The 16,204-nt window shown below is 43.1% G+C and overlaps 1 long non-coding RNA gene across 1 annotated transcript; it reads left to right on the top strand.

The window, feature by feature from the left end:
* Positions 1-561: 561 nt before the first annotated feature.
* On the top strand, positions 562-3,069 carry LOC311445475. The gene is made up of 2 exons (XR_014698433.1): positions 562-854; positions 1,016-3,069. It is a non-coding gene; the product is annotated as an uncharacterized lncRNA (long non-coding RNA).
* Positions 3,070-16,204: the final 13,135 nt, after the last annotated feature.

The following is a 16,204-nucleotide window of genomic DNA, read 5'->3' as shown; positions in this document are numbered from 1 at the left end:
CTGCATTTTAGGGATGAGAAAGCAAAACCATGAATTGTGCTCTTTGATTTTAATGAACTTGGGACTTTCAAAATCATTATTTTTGATTTATTTGGTTGTAAAAGGAATACCCCAAAGACCACTCTTTCCTTCTCACTCATATTTACCTCCTGACTTCAATACATTTTATTACAGTTTGAAGCTGAGATAGATTTTTTTCATTAAAAAAAAATCAGAAAATTGCAGAAAGAAAAGAAAAACTCTTATTCTATTTTTACCAATGGCAGTAGGTTTCATGCAGTAATAATGAGAGAGGAATTTGTATCAAAAAATATTAATTTGGTTTCTTATTTGTCTTTTCTGTCACTTCCACTGAAGAAACGGGCTTTCAGTACGTCTTTGCTTGCTTAATGCTATTGCTAATTGCCCAGCTGGGACTCTGAGAGACCATTAAGTGTCTATTGATTGTAATCAGCTTGTCTATGACAGATGAAGTTGGTTCTGTTATGTCCTTTTTTTCACTGTCTGGTGCTACAAAATGAGGACTTTGTGCTCTCTCTGACTCTGACTTTTCTGCATTGACTCTCATACTTTTTTCACACTTTCCAGGTGCTTTTTGTTATTCAGAAGCTGGGTCTGCTGGATGGCAAGTGCTGTCCTGCAAGAATGGTACACCTAACCCTCTGTTTGTTTAACTCCTGAGCATCAGGGCTGTATGCTTCCTAGTATTTCCTACTGCTAGAGTTCAAATGTTGAGAAATTTCACGTGGTGTGTTTTGGAGAAGTGATGACTGCTGGGGGCTCTTCAGCTGTGTGTACCCATACCACCTTTGTAGGATCTGGAGTCTGCTCTAATGAATGGTCACTTTTCCCAGGTAAAATATCTCATTTAATATTTTTCTCCAGAATCATCACTGCTTTTGCGGGTCAAGGGGAATCAGTCCAGTTTGCTTCTTAGCTAAGTATGTCTTTAAACTGTTTAATTCATAATTTTTTTTTTTATTATTATTTTTATTTTTTATTTTTTTTCCCCTAGAAGTGTCACATTCTCCCTACCCCTGGAGAAGGGTAAAAAGAATCTGCTCAGCCTCCCTCTGGGTGGAAACCTAAAGCTTTGAGCAGTGTTTAGTATGTTGTCCAACAGCCAAAGAAATAGCTGTTAAGATAAAAATAGAAGCTGTTTGCAAATAAAGATGAACTAACTTTGGATAAGTATGGTTTCACAAGCACAGCAGATGGTAGGATAGCAGAAAAGAAAAAAAGAAAAATGTGGGAAGAGCAGATGCAGAGGAAAAATGAAGAGAAAGTTATCTTCTGGAGAAAACAACAACAACAAAAGCCAACTGAAATGTAAAAAGGATGCCTGGAGTGACAAAGTGAGGAAAAATAAGCATGATGGCAGGCTGATCGTGTTTCCTGTAACTGCCACTGGTGACAGAGACCTTGGGATGTGACTTCATCCAGGTGAAGGGAAAGGCTGGAGCTCAGTTGCACAAATGGAAACAATGCTCCCTGGTCTGCAATGTGATAGTGATGGCATCTGCAGGCAATGCTGCTTTGTAACATCAGGCTAGTGAAATCTACACAACAGGCAAAAATGTCCTGCTGGTACTCATGCTGTGACTGGTGTTAGTGAACTGATGGGCACCATGTTTATTACTGCCCCCTATTCACAACTATTACTTTTTGATCTTTTCCAAATGGTCTGTTCAAATCCTAGTTTGCTGATCCTGAATGTGCCTTGCGCAAACCTCGTCCTTTTCTGGCTATTTCCTCAAGAGACACAACTGCTTGCCCTGCAGCCCCTTGTTTTCTATGCAGTTGAAAAATTGTTGTAACACATTGAGCTGCGAGATCAGATTTCATTTCTGTTCGGGGGCTGCACAGGCTCTCATGAGATGCCTTATTGATTCAGAGCACTTACAGTGACCTGCTGGACTCTGTGTAATATAAGGTCTGTCTGTGTCAAGGAAATGTTCCATCTGTATGTGCTGTCCTGGAAACATCTCGATCACGTCAAGGTCAGTGCCGGCAGCTCAGCCTGCAAAGGTGTCGCTCACGGGTCTCTTTGTATGATGCTGTCTCGAGCTGCATGTGGAGTGGGCACAGACACATGTGGGTCCAAGAAGAGAGCATGAAGCACATGCAGCTGAATGGTGACAAAAACTGGAGAGAGACCTGAATTTTTATAGCTGTGATTCAGATTTTGCTCTCAGCTCAAGGGCCATCCTTATCTTCACGGTGGCTGAAACATAAAGCTGGGTCTGGCCTCAGATGCTTAGTAAAGGCCAGTGTTAAATGGCCAGTGTTCAGCAAGGACCTGACTTGGCTGGGTAAGACCTGCTGCCTCCTGACAGAGGACAGCTTTCCCAGTGCAAACAAATAGATCCCCTTAGGCAGCTCAGGGACCCGGTGCAAGGCATGGGCTATGCCTCTCCTCCAGTGAGCTGGCCCCACTTGTAAAGGGATACCCAGGGTTAGACACAAACAGCAGCACCATGCACTCCTCCTCCGCACCAGGCCCTCTGCAATCCCCCAAAGGGAAGGAGCGCGTTTGCCATCTGCACAGCACAGGTGTGGGTCCCCTTGCTGACACCCCGCACAACCTGGCAGGCCTCGCACACTGCCCTGATTGTTCTGCGGGCTGCCCCGCTGTGGTGCACAGCTGCGCGACCACGGCCATCTGCATGGGGAGGGGTGGCTGCGGCCAGGCACGGACAGGCCTTAGGCTTAAGTAGCAGCTATTCAAGAGCTGACATGAACTAATTTATGAGAAATTGTTTTTAGCAGGTGCTAACCTGTCTTGACCACAGATAATAGGGTAGTTGCTATTGGGAATCAAACCAAAGAGCCGTAAAGCCCTAATATCATTGCGCAGTTTGCCGGAGAGCACAGCTGTTACACTGTCATCATTTCTCTCCATAGAAGACACACCAACTCCTACTGAATTCCAGCCAACTAAATGCCAGGAATTAGAGCCATGCAATTACAGAGTAGCAATTGCCACTTCAATATTATTCAATTATATCTGTATGTGTGCGTGACTGTCTGGCTGCTGGACTGCCACATGCTCCTGACACCCTCAGCAAATCTCTGTTCTTTGCTTACCCACTCACTTCTATTTCTGTGCTAGAGCTAAACCAAGAAGTGAGCATTTTTCCCCTTCAATCTCACCATGTACGTCTCTAATAGGACTTTTCAAAACTTTGCCAGTCACCTTTCATAACAGCCTGAGGAATACTGTAGGGACATCTCTAGTAGCTGGATACAGGATATTGTATTTCTTAGTTTGTCCAGTTGAGTAATTGCTTGTAGTAGCTTTGTGGATTTGCACAACAGTTAGTTGGAAGGAAGAGAAGGGCCGGTTGGGGAATCTAAATATTTGTAGGGTGACTTACAGGAGAACCAGTTTAAAATCAACAGGTCAGGGCTTGATTCAATATCATAAATTCAGTGCTTGGAAAGAATTTATTGGGAGAAACAATGTTCAGCCTTCTGAGCTCATTTCAAAACCAGGTTTTTTTGATGCACCATATTTCACAATTAAAATAAAATGTTGCTTTGTACATTTTATCTGCAAGATACTGTTGAAGAAAAGGATGAGAATCAAAACTATTAAGCTCTCCCCTTGTCTGTTATTCCTGGAGGAGATGCTCTTCAACAGCACTGTAGAGCTGGATCAGCAAGCTCAGTTCTCACCCTGGAAATCATCTGTCTGCATCAGGTAGCAGCAGAGACCTGAGCCTGGAGAGAAGCTTGCTTGGGCAGCAGCCTGTGCTGTGAGCAGTGAACTCTGCTTGTCAGCCTGGCATCTTTCACTAACACCAAATTTGCTGTGAGGATGAAAAAAATGAAGTTAGAATGCCGCTGAGAGTGAGCATATGTTGGAAGTTCAGCTTAGGTAATGCATTAAGCTCTTCAAGAGTGGATTCTCTTTCTTCTCAATGTAAATAAATACTCATGATAGCCCCAGACATATTCATTTTCTTGCAATTCTCCCTCTTCCTTATCAGAGGTGGTGTCCTGTGCATTATTGACGCAAGCTCATTTGTGAAACTGTGCTCTTGTCCATATGTGCAAGTCACTTAATAAGATGAGAAGCAATGTGTAAAATAACAGGAGTGTTGATGTAAGGTTCTCAAATGGCCAGCACTGGGATTAAAAGTTAATGGCCTATTGACACAGAATATTTACTGCTGAGCAATGCAAGAGTTCCAGTAACACCAGTACAGGGTTGTTTTGGAGGGCTGCATGCTTCTTTTTTCTTTCTTTCTTTTTTTTTTTTTTTTTAAATCATCATTTGATTGGCAAAATGTATGTTATTGTGTCTGTTATGGAGTCTCTTACTATGGTTTTGGGGAAGTGTTCACTTTGAAGGAAACAATCTGAAGTAAGAAAAGACCCTCTAAAATCGTAGCAGTTTTTTGAAAGACCTGATGGGATTGTTACAGCTAATAACTCCTTTAGATTTGCTTGATAAGATAATTACAAGGAAAATCAGATTTTGTGCTTTGGGGTATAAATTGATCAAAAAAATCTTTCCCTTGCACAGCTGTCTAGTTAAGTATTCAAAATGCAAATGCATGAGCATGGGAGTTAGTGTCATTTCCCCATCCTTGGAAGCATTGGTAGCAGCCAGCAGGAGCAGCAAAGTGGACCAGCCCGGATCCAAGGGAAGCAGTGGCTGAGTGGGACAGCACCAGCCTGTGCTGTGACTTCGCTAGCTCTTCAGAGGAGATAAGGGGATTCCTTCTGCCTATGTTCCTCCTGGTCAGTCTGAATCGGGCCACCAGGAACAAGTAGTGACCCAGTCCATGTCCTGTGGGACTCGATTTCTTTCTTGGACTTGCTGTGAAATGGCACAAAGTCACAATTTGAGTCTTTTGAAAGGAAGCCAGCACCACATTTTTTTTCCTCCCCCAGACTGGCTAATGTAAAGAGCATAATTTTGAAACTGAAAAAGCAGACCTGCTCCCGTTGGAGAATCCTTGCCCTAAGCTACAGGAGACCTTAAGATGTGGCAAATTGGTGGTGCTTCAGCATGCCCCAATTCAGGTATGGAATATGCATGGTTGTGCTCGGGAAAAGAAAACAAAAAACCCTTTACAGCACAGCATCAGATCAACATCAGATCTGCTCTGCTGCTGCTAGCATCATCCCACTGATGTGTGCTCCCCATGCAGGCACCTGGAGCCACAGGCTTCAGCTGTTCCAGCCCTGCAGCTCCCCTGAGCACCAACATCACTTTTCTTTCTGCGGAGACCATGTGAGTTAGCAACAACTGAGCTTGACCCTCTGCTCCCAAACTGGGGATTAAACTAATTGTGTTTCTGTGCTAACTGAGCAGATTTGACCCAGACTTGACGAAACAAGCTGGAGCGAATGAGCGAAGTTTTAGAATAACTCTTCCAAGATCACCAGTTCTTTGGGGGAAATGTTCCCTAGACTAGTTTTTTAATAGCAGTGCACTTTACACAAGTCTTTACAGCAAAATGCTCCCAGGATATGTAATCAACAGAGCTGCTGACTCCAAAACTGCCTCCATGTAAATAAGGCAATGTGTTTTAAATAAAGGCTTAGTGCTCTACAGGAGGCAGAGGGGTTATAGTGGCCAGGATGGGAAACACAGTGAAAAATCAGCTCAGTTTCCCCAAATGACTCTGTGGGTGCTGGTCAGGACTGAAGCAATGTGCACTTCGTAGTCCTTTCTTGATCACTTACATAGATTCATTATCTTTACAGCTCATGTACGTATTTCCTGACTGATTCCTACAGGAATTCCTGTATGTGCTACTGTTTCAAGCAAAACAAACGAAAAAGGCAGTGAGAAAAGACAGGCTCATTTACTGCACTTAGAAGAGTGTGCTGGCACACTGCTGTGGGCAGGAATGCCAGTACTGATATATACGTGCATGGATGTAAAGCAAATATAGCCTTATAGATGCAGATGCACGAGTGCTAACAGAAACTCATCTACACATACACAGATTTTACAAATCAACAAAGATATGTATACACCCATGTGCCAATCTGAATAAAACAGTGTGATTTATGCTCATTCTTGCTTACAGACAGGTACTTGTGCCCTTCTGCATGTGCACAGACATGTATGCAGATGCCACACAATTTTAGAACACGTAGCACATGCACGCAGACATCTGTTGGTGAGTTCTGGGCTAAACAGTGAGCTGACCTCTAAGTCTAGGCAAGTGATCTGAAACCTAGAAGTAGCAAGGCTGGGGCTTTTAATGAAGTGAATGAGAAATGAAAAAAGAGAGTTTGAAAGTGCCTGGTGCTGTGATACATAATTGATGAGACTCCAAGCAGGGCTTCAGCGTCTAATAAATTATTAAACACTGACTCATTAGGGAAAGATTTCATTATAGGATAATTTAATTAAATGATAGGCAAAAAGAGGAAAGAGCTTTAAGGGACTGAGTCCTTCTGGTTTTTTTTTTGTTTTTTTTTTTTGTTTTTTTTTCCACCATGACACTGATGATTTAAAGACAGAGGAGGTGAGAAATGATCCTGGAGGTGGGGAAGTTATTTACTGTGATTCTGAGCACGAGAGGTCTGATCTCTGTTTCCTCAACGTTTCCATTTTCATCTACCAAAGTGGCCGTGGACTTTTGTTGTGCTGGTTTAAAGGCATTTTGTAGGCATTTCCCTGGTGTAAGACTGCTGACGCTGCAGGGCGGCTGGGAGTTGACCCCGGCGATGCTGTCCCCAGTGGTGGCAGAAATGAGGTTAATGGCCATGGCCCCTAGAGCCTGCAGGGCTGGGGTTGTGGCTGAGGACTGGCTTCACTCCCTGGGGCTCTGATGGGACAAAGACGGGGTGACTGCTGTGTCCCTCAGCAGCTCCTGGGAGCCACCACCCTGCTCCAGGGGACAAGAGTGCATCCAGTTTTCATTTGACATTTTCAACATTAGGACAAAATTTGTAGTAAGAGTATCATTTTATTCTGTTTTCCTGCAGGGTGCTTTTTACCCAGATGAGTTTATTGCTCCATCTTGGCTAGGCAAGGACATCAGAAAGGGCGATTGGAAGGAGACAGCGTTCGGGTCAGAGAGAACCTCGGGACGGCAGCAACTGTGAGCTGTGAGCTGAGCAACCCAAGGGGACTTTCTTCTGCATCTGTGGTTCATCTCTGCCTGTGCTGGTGAAGGTTAGTGAACCTCATTGAGTTCTTTGCCCCCTCTTTTTGCTTAAACAAGGTCTGAAACAAGTGTATCTCCAAACCTGTTGGGTTATTTGTTTGCTTTGCTTGGGACTGTGAGTGGGACAGTTGTCCAGCTGCTCTCTCTGCACAAGGAGGTTTTCAAGATGGAACGGACAAGGTCAGGTGCATCCAAACTGATAAATAAAACAAGAACTTCCAATATGACAAGCATAGCAGAAGCAGAAAATCCTCATTTCCAAGCAGCTACATTCAGTATCTATTTTACTTTGGAAGGATGCATGCAGCTGTCTAACATTTGCTCGAGCCCTCAATTTTGGGCCCCATTTCAATTCCTTCAGGCTTTCCTAGAACCAAAATGTGTCTGAAAAGTATGCTAAATTAAGACTAAAGTTTTGCAAAAGCTGTGGGGTTACTGCAAAACCAACAATACCTAATTATACGTATTTATTTCTTTATTTGCATAATGTAAAGATAAAGAGGACATAAAAAATCTTTTCAGTTGAAAGAATCTGCTCATTTATTCACCAAGAAAGCAAGGTGAAGGAAAGAAAGATGAATGCAGAGGTGACAAAGGCACATTGGGCTGCATTAATAAAAGGGCAGCCAAGAGGTTGGAGAAAATGGTTATTTTCCTCTGCTCCATGCTTCCTGGAGTGAAATGCTGGTTCTGGGCTCCCCATTTCAAGACACTGATAAACTGGAGGGCGTCCACAGTGCAGGGCCTCTAGGATGGTCAGGAGGCTGGAGCAAGCACCTTGGTGAGAGCTGTGAAAGGCTAATGGGCATCTTAATTGCTTCTAATTACCAGGCTGTTCATAAGGACTGTAATGGGTAATTTTATCCTTCCAAGGGTATTTCTGGCAATCAGATTGAAATAAAATGCTCAGCTAGATGTGGTTCTTAAGTGAAGAGTAAATGGGAAAAATACCTTTGTCTTTTATCATGAGAAGGGAATTCATAAATATAAGCTCCTACTTAACTGCAGTCATTTGCCAGCAGACTATCCACAGCTCTTCCCTAGAAATTCTGATCTTTTTGGGGCATTTGTTTGCTAGTTGTGACAGAAAACAGGAAATAGCTGGGATTTTGTGCTGGAATGCAATCCTGTGGTGTGGTCAGAAATTTGGGAAGTCACCCAGAAATGCCAACTTTTTGTTATTACTCAGAAAAGAGAAAGCCAAGGGGAAAAAAAAAAAAAAAAAAAGCCTGACAGACAAAGGAGAAATCTGACAACATCTATCTCTTTAAAATCACCTATAATTGCCTGAGAGAAAGGAAACTGGTCCAAAAAGCACTTATGTGCACTATGAGAAGAGATCATTCTGTCTGAGACTGACTGTGTCAGATTTGGTTCAGAGTCTCATTAGATCCTGCCACAAAGTTGAGAATAAACATGAAAGAAAAAGACAAAAGACTTAGAAAAAGTATTTTCTGCAGAGAAAGTCAAAACCAAGCTATTTCATCTAAAAAAAAAAAATGAGATGATAGAAAGTAAGAGCTGTTGGCTTACTGGCAGAGCCTGTTCAGGTTAGCATGGAAGCTGCTGCTCTGCTAAGGTGGGGAGGAGACCTGTGGCAGCCAAAGGGGCTGTCAGATTGAAAAAAAAAAATGAAGTTTTGTAATCGTACCTGAACCTGTTTTAACTCCTGTTCAAAATTTAGGAACCTACTCATAAACCTGGTAAGTCCCTTTAACTGGAGGCCTGGGAAATGAAGCTGGGATGCTTAATTTCAATAGATAAGCAAGTAAAAAACAATTAAGCAAAGATATGATGGGACAGATAAAGCAGATCACAAAAATGACAAAAATTAATGTCTTCCAAATCATATTATTGAACAGTCTTGCAGCAGCTTGATGGATGCTCACTAATTCCATTACTTTTGAGTATTGTTCACTGGTGAACTGGCTGAACTTGGTGCTAGGTGCTTTGCACAGGAACACAGTCTCCTTCATCTCTGAAGAGCTCAGTCTTTGGTGGTATATTTTCTTCTCAATCTCTACCTGAATGAATTTAAAATTCCTTTTCTTCAAATGTTCTTTGAGGGATCTTTCCCTTTGAGCATTTCTTGCTACTGTGTACAAACTACCTAGGATCAGAATGTGGCTAGATGCGATGGGTCACATCTTCCTTCCCCTGGATGACAATGAGCATCAACCATTTCGTTTCAGAAAGGAGAACAGACGCTCCCATTCTTATCGATGTCAGAAGAATTACTTTTCTGATTACTTTTACTTACTCTCAGCAACAATTTTGGAAACAAGACAGTCAATGAAGCTTAAGAAAACTGTCTCGACAATGGAAATTAATATTTTGCATGACTGCTCAAGTGCAGCATTTGCTCACTTCTAAGAATTCAGTAACAGTGCTACAAACAGCTCTCAAAATCCCTGAGTTTTATGCTGTGAATTTTAAATTGCCAAAGATTTATATGTTTGGCTTAGCCTGCATAGACGCTTAGTAGATGATGGTCTGGTCTGCAGAGTGAGCAGTAAAATTTCTAAGGAAAGGTGTTTCTGAGGAGACTTTCAGAGAGATCTGAAATCCTGTGGATTGTCTGTCCAACTGATGGATCAGGCTTTTCATCTGGGATGAGGAAAAAAAGAGGTCTGAAATGGTTAAAGAGGAGGGATAGAGGTGAGGAGAAGTACTACCCCCATTACTCAGGCTTTGCAAACATTCACATTTGTCTGTACATGCACAAGACCAATTTTTTTTTTCTCTCATTTACCCCAGAATAAATCTGGAGTGAGTCTACAAACGTCCATAGCTACCTTCTTGCTTCCAAACCAGTCTCTCTCTTTTTTTTTTTTTTAGACCTTCTCCTCAGCTCAGCCCATCCTCAAAGGCTTTGCACCACAGCCCAGGTAAGCCTTTACCTACTACTTCTGCAAACTCTAGTTACAGAAGTGCTAACATTCATCCTGGTGCTCCTTCCCAGGGCTCATCACTGCAGTGATGTTGGCATGACAGCTTGCAGACTACATTTTTCCTGGCCATCCTGGTGACAGGGGATTACTGCAGCCAAGCTGAAGTTGGCATGAGCCACCAGAGCCAGGCTGGCAGGAGCACAGTGGTGACACATGGTCCTGGCAAGGCAGGTGTCACAGCTTCCAGGTCCACCAAGCCCTCTTGCCCTCTCACTGAACTTGCATGAAGGTTATTGGGAACCCTGTTCCTCAATGAAACTGGTTTCAAGTGCAAGTGCCCTTTTCTGCCTTCTTTTAGCGGAATACTGGGATATTCTTTGATCCTTAATGGCAAATAACTAGAAGAGAGTTTTATGTGATGGTCATTAGAAAAGCTTTAGATAACTACGTTTTTTTCCTGTCACTCCCACAGTTTCATTCAATGATCTTTAGAAGCTATGTCACCATCTCCTGTCTCAACTTCTTCAAATATAAAACACAGAAGTCTCCCAGACATGCTGTGAAACTCACTGGTTGCTTAAAACTTGCCTGGGATGGTCCTTTGCACCAATGGCACCTTTTGAGCCAAAGGCCTCAAGCTGCCTTGCACATATTACATCACCCCAAGGCCTGGAAATAAGGCAAAGAAGATTGATTCAAGAAGTGTGAGGGCAGGACAGGCAGACACCGATCTCAGCAGTGCCACCACCTGAACAAATGTGGGGAGGGTGGTGATCCTGCCTCACAAGCAGCCCAGGGCCTCGTGCTTCTGCTGGAGAGATCTGAAAGAGAGGTGCTTCTGATGGCAGGGAGAAGTGACTGCAGCATGCTGCGGAGGCTGTCGTTGACATTCTTCCCCAGAGCCAGCTGCCCTACACCGAGGTTTGATAAATAGACTCTGCAAAGCCTTGAGAAACTTTTTGGGTGGAAGTCGTGGTGGCAGAGTAGTCTTTTAACATTATTATTCTTCGTTGTTATCATAATGATTGTTTTGAAAGATTTGACTTGCTCTTTTTCAAAGAGATTTTCTATCTGATATGCAGGAACCCACCCCGAGGGGGAGGAAGAGCCTGCTCAGTGAAAGGCTCCCAGTTACAGCCCAGGGCAGAGACAAGCCCCTCTTTTATTTTGCTAGTCTACCTGCTTTGCAGGCTGATGACTTGAAGGGATTTAAAACCTCTCAGTCTCTCCATTTCAGAGGTGAAACGTTGGGCTTTTTTTTTTTTTTTTTTTTTTTTTTTTTTTTTTTTTTTCTCGCTGTGACCTCCAGGAAGCTTGGCACATTCCTTAAGTAAGATTGACCCCAAGTTCCTTTTTCTGATGTTTTTGGATTAAGCCAGTCTTGGCATTCATGTGGGCTATGATACAGTCAGCATTCCCCAACTGTGATAGTTTGTCATGGGTCAGCACAAGTGAAAGTCTGTTCAGCAGAAGGTTGCAGTGTTGCAGCAGGACTTCCTGCAGATTAATACTGAAATAAGTTAAAGCAAGAAGAGGGGAGCAAGTCTGAGGAGGTTGAAACCCTGCGGGTGCTGCAGACCATCCCTGATGTGCTGTGACATGCTCAGAAATGCATTAAGAGCTGGTTTATGAACAGAACATCTCTTGGGGATTTCTGGCTCCCTCACAGACTGCACAACTCCCCTGTTGTCCCATGCTGGTCTGTGCAGAGTGTATTTCTGTCACACAGGCTGTTGCTGCAAAGATGTTAAGGCCAATTACACATCTTCCATTAATCACCTAAATTCTCAGCTTGCTAACCATAGCTTTACTTCTAATTGAAATCAGACAAAGGAAGCTGGAAGTGCAGGAATAAATGCTGCCTGGAGTACAGCAGGAGGCACTGCTGTCTCGTTGTGGGAAGATCAGAGGTCTGAGATCTCATCTCTTTGTTGGTGAACCAGGTATGTGGCCTGTGAGACCCCAAGGAATGCATTTGTGGCACTGCACCAGAGTCAGATAGCAAGCTTAGATTCATGGATCTTAATCTTCCTTGAGCAGTGCTTGATTCTGCTTAGATGTGTATATATCATGGCACTGATAAATTCATAGCATCTTGTACTCCTGCTGACATTAATTGTGATTTCTACGGGTTGTTGGTGAATGTGGATGTATCTATGGCTTTTTTTTTTTTTTTTTTTTTTTTTTTTTCCTCTCCCCTTCTTTTTATAGTTGATTGAGAAGGTTACAAGAGTTTTAGGGGTTTAATTTATTTTCTGCCCATCCATGTTTCTAAGTTAAGAAACTCAGAACAGTGTCATGAACAGTTTTATGGCTTGATGGTTAGATTTGGGAAGAACTTTTTTTGATTTAGAGAACTTGGAGTCCTTACATCTTATCTGAGCAGTGAAAGTGCTGGATCTTTAAAAAAGAAATTCTTTCTTCATTCACCACTGGAATTACTGCTGTTTTGAAAAAAAAAAAAAAAAAAAGTTTGGGATTTCTGAGCAGAAATCTCATTTATGCTATAGTTTCGTTCTCCCTCCAGTGTTGCCTCTTCCTCCTGACCTTTTCCAGCATCTTCCATCCCAAGAACACCTCTAAAGGTTTAGAGGCACTGGAGCAGTTTGGAGCAGGACTTGCTGGCAGAAGTCGAACGAACAAATGAGTCCAGGTGCCAGAGAGCTGAGGGCTGGATATTCATAAATGGAAAAATACAAAAACATTCAAAATGCAGCGTTAAAAGGAACCTTAAGCAACCACTTGCTGGGGCCAAAGTTAGAGTTAGCTGCCTCTGGGACACCCTGCCCTTCCAGGAGCCCTTCCTTTGCAGGCAATACAGTGGCATCATCATTCATTTTCTTGCTGTGGCTCATTCTGGTTGAAACATTGCAAAGTGCCTTTTGTGAGTTTCTTCAGTTTTGATTTTTGTAAAATAGATTGCCAGGATAGGCCATATTTCATATGAAAAAAACAGAGCAGAAGAAGGAGTGGAATCAGTGGAGTGGAGTGGATTGAGAAGAGAGCTCTAAAACTCCAGAGACCTTTCAGTTAACTGTCCTAAGGGGCACAATAAATAGCTATCACAAGCCCCATTTTTCACCCCTCACTAAATATTCCAGTCCAGCTGTAGTTATTGATGGTGATTCTGAAGCTGAGCAAGACTTCACCATTTGTAGCACTTGAGTAAGTCAGTAAAAGAATAAATGCAGAGCTGCTAGACAGAGTACAGACCATAGCCAAGAAAGCTGCACTTTTGGCTCCAAACATTATTTTCCAACCCCCTTCATAAGTCAGAGACTTGCCAGATCCCCACTTAGCTACTTAAATTATTGTATGTAACACCTGAAATCAAATGTAGACATGACTTTGTCTTTAAGCAGGGAGTCAGGTTTAAAATTATGGCACCTAAGAGCCAAGGGAAATTTTCTAGGTGCTAAATTTGGCTCTGGAGCTGCCATTTCCCAGCACAGCAGAATAGTTCACCCCAGTCCAGGAGGTCACAGCAAAACATGAATGAAGGTGTTAATGTAAAACACCAAAACGACAGCCTTCTTGATTTATGGAGCTGACTTTGCTTTCTAGGAACTAAGAACAGGATTCATTAGAGATGAAGATGGAAAAATAGTTTACATGTTTTTCATGTCACAAGGCTTAGATGTGCAGTTTGTTGCTGCCACTGGTAGTTGTGGACACTGCAGATGAGATATTTTGTGGTGCTTCATGGAGGATCCACAGACTGTGGCCCTGGCAGGACTGGAGGGGCTCTACCAGGCAGGGAACAAGGAAGAAGAAGGACTAATGAGGATGTGAATATGTATATATGTTAATAGAGGCACACGGGCCTCTGTGGAGTGAAAGTAAATGGAGCAAAAGCCTGTCTCTGTTGACAGTCTCCAGGACAGAAGTGCTCCTGTTCTCAGCATCCCCCTTTGCTGCAGAGGTCTTGGGTGGTTGCAGGTCAGGCAGGGCAGGTGTACCTGCAGTTGTTGAGGTCTCCAGCTGGTGAAAAGCCTCAGGCATGCACTTACTGAAAGGGAGCGGGCAGTGCAGGGCAAGGAGGGACAGATAACAGCACTCCTTCCTCTCCTTCCCACATGAGCATCAGTCTTGTCCTGGGTGCTTTATGCCGCAGGATGGGAAGTTGTACTGCTTCAAGGTCTCTCCCCATTATTCCAATGAAAACTATTGCAGTCCTGATGGCTTTATCTACTGAAAGGCTCTGTGATCCTGAAATATAGCAGAAAAGGGGGAGAAACACATAGATAAAAGCCTGCATTTGAAAGATTGGAGAGCAGGTAACCAGAATATTTAAGCATTCCTGTTGTTGCACAGGGATGAGACCTCTCATGCCCTGGATGGCCCTGTGATGCTGTAGAGTTGCTGTAACTACAAGCTCCTGAGGCTCTGACCTCAGCCACAACAGGGGAAAAAAAAAAAAAAAAAAGCCCTAGAAAGAGTTTTCCTGCCATAGATCCTTTTCTGCCCTTGGTATCTGTAAGTTACGGTGGATGACCGCAGTGTGAAGGTAAACCTTGCATTGACATGGAGAGTGATGAATAGTTTCTATCCTGAAATCCAATCTCTGAAATTGATTGCACCATCACAGTAAATCCATTACTGGAGCAACCCATTTTACCAATACCACATTTCAATAATTTATTTCAGAATAAAAGGCTTTTTAAAGTATCAGATGAAATTAAGACCAGTTCTTTGATACCTGTAAATACTGGAAGCCCTGCTTCAGATGAAAGTGTCATAGATACTTCCTGAAAACAAAATTATATTTCATATAGCTAACCTTGGGGGGAGGGGGGGGGAGGGAGAAGGGAGGAGGGGGAAGGTCTAGGTGAAATGGGAGGTATCTCATTAAATGTTAGCAAGGATAACTAGGATTTGTATCAGCTTCTTAATTCTTCTTGTTAAGGTTTTCAGTTTGTAGCTATCTGTAGAACTGGTTGTTTAGCTCAGATATTATCTGTGGCTAGCTCTTAGGAGTCTATGTGTTCCTCAAGAAAGCATCACCTACAGATCCATTAGATCTGCACAGTCCAAAAGCTGCTTTCTGATCCTACATGCCTGTGTGTGTTGACCTGGGTGGAGAAACCCAGCCTACAATGGCACTGAACAGCATGAAGTGAGCCCAGAGGTCGGAGGCAGACAGATGGTCTGTCCTCAGCATGCGTACAGGCTGCCTGCAGGTCTGGCCTCCAGGTCCTGTGCCTATGTGATACATTGCAGAGTCACTGGGAACTTAAAAAGGTAAAACTGAGACAATACTCTTCGTTTATGGGTCAATTTTATCTCCATTTGAGCATTTTCAGATGTAAGCCTCTTCTAGCTGAGGAGATGATGATTTGTAGAGTTCTGTGCCTTTTCCTGTAGGACTTAAGATAAAGCAATATGAAAGGAGCAGCAGCACCCTGCCTGGGCACACACCTCACCTCCGCAACTGCAAACATTACTTCGAAAAGAACTCACAGCCAGCTGAGAATAGGCCCTCCCTTCTGATGAGAACATCCTTTTTTAATGGTTGGTCCCTGGTTATGATAAACACACTAACCAAAGGCTGTGCTTATAGCCACGGCTATTCCCCTGCACTACAGCTGCGCTCTGTACTGCGCCCCTCGTCCAGGCAGAGAGGCGCTGACCTGTTGTAAAGCAGCCAGGGCTGGGTTTAAGGCAGTTGGAGGCTTCTGTGTTTGCTTTGTGATGCTCTGCAGCTATTGGGGCACTGGGTAATGAGATCTAAGTTTAGGAAGCTGAAAGAAGGAAAAATGTGAAAAAGGGATCTATTCCCATATTTAATAAACACATACCATTTTATCCTCCATCTTCTGCCTGTTTACAGTACAAATAAAATGAGCCACCCTTGGTGTGACATTCCTTGCATTTTTACATCAGCTTAACCCTGGAAAAGCTTAATCCTGGTTTAATGGTCTTTTAATAGAAGTGGTCAGTAGTTTGGTAAATGTTTAAGTGACAGGTTGACAGACGTGAAGTTAACACTGTAATCCTGGCTGCAGGCCAAATGGCTACCAAGCTGGTTTTTCTTTAAACCTGATAGTGGGGCATTTATTTCCAGCTCAGCCTCAGGTTAGAAGAGGTGGCTTAGGCAGCAAAGTTTGCTCTGAATATTTACAGGTGGAAAATGGCTCTTGCACTGGGTTTTCAAGAGTTACCTTTGTGTGGTGT

This window comes from Aythya ferina, assembly GCF_964211825.1.
Source record: "Aythya ferina genome assembly, chromosome: 16".
Taxonomy (NCBI): domain Eukaryota; kingdom Metazoa; phylum Chordata; class Aves; order Anseriformes; family Anatidae; genus Aythya; species Aythya ferina.
The sequence above is the reverse complement of the archived record's forward strand: the minus strand, read 5'-3'. Positions and strand labels throughout refer to the sequence as shown.